This window comes from Odontomachus brunneus, unplaced genomic scaffold, assembly GCF_010583005.1.
Source record: "Odontomachus brunneus isolate Ranch 3 - 2012 unplaced genomic scaffold, Obru_v1 Obru_scaffold_358, whole genome shotgun sequence".
Lineage (NCBI taxonomy): Eukaryota > Metazoa > Arthropoda > Insecta > Hymenoptera > Formicidae > Odontomachus > Odontomachus brunneus.
Genome location: NW_022639808.1, coordinates 71,334 through 72,141, shown reverse-complemented (window position 1 = coordinate 72,141; position 808 = coordinate 71,334). Strand labels below are relative to the sequence as shown.

At 44.2% G+C, this 808-nt stretch overlaps 1 protein-coding gene across 1 annotated transcript in view; it reads right to left on the bottom strand.

Annotated features, from left to right (window-relative positions):
- LOC116853559 (XK-related protein 6-like) overlaps positions 1 to 808 on the bottom strand; it is a 25,177-nt gene that overhangs the window by 23,836 nt on the left and 533 nt on the right. The gene's annotated exons all lie outside the window — the stretch shown is intronic.

Here is an 808-nt window from a genome sequence, read left to right as displayed (position 1 = left end):
GCAGCACATTGTGCTGTGTCATACCGCGCCTGCACTGCCATGGGGTGTCATGGGGTGACAGAAAAACACCATAATTAGTCAAATTCTTATGGTGTGAGGCAATACAGTATTATAAGATAGAGAAAACCAAAGATATCTGGTTAAAAGCCTCACACCTGTATGGTCAGCGGTGAGATATACTGACATCCACCGCTGACTATTTCTGTTACCTCATGTGCCTCCTCTCCCTTGGCGATCTCCAGGTTGTTGCCATGCAGCGGTGTCAGTAAGGCAGGTTGCTACAAATTTCCATCATGTGTGCATAATTTTAATAATTATTTATAACATCTAAGCATACCTGCCTGGCCCTCCTAACCTAAAAGTGTCACTTACTCTGAGTGACACATTGTAACATTCCTGAGTGTTAGGAGTGGCCGCCGCTGCGTGGATGCTTCCAGTGGCTTCCTTCTGGTGCTGATTATTATTAGTTTGAGCAGATTATGCTGATTTTTTAGTAATTAGAGGCTGTTAGTAGGAGACCGCTGCTGCTGTATGACAGTGAGGCAGCGGTGCTTGAGGCACTAGAAGGAAGCAAATATAATAAAGAACAACGTATACTGGAAGTAAGCCTGGAGATAAATTAATAAATTTATTTATTCATACATAAGCTCAGGATCACTGTGACACAGATAAACTCTCTCACAAAGCGCGAGTGTGACTGTGCGCGGTTGACTAAGCCGAGTAGTCAACAGGCTCGAGAACAGAGTCTCTGCCGGGGCCGTGCTCGCTGAATAGTTTTCAATAGGTATATAAAGAGAGGAATAGAGGA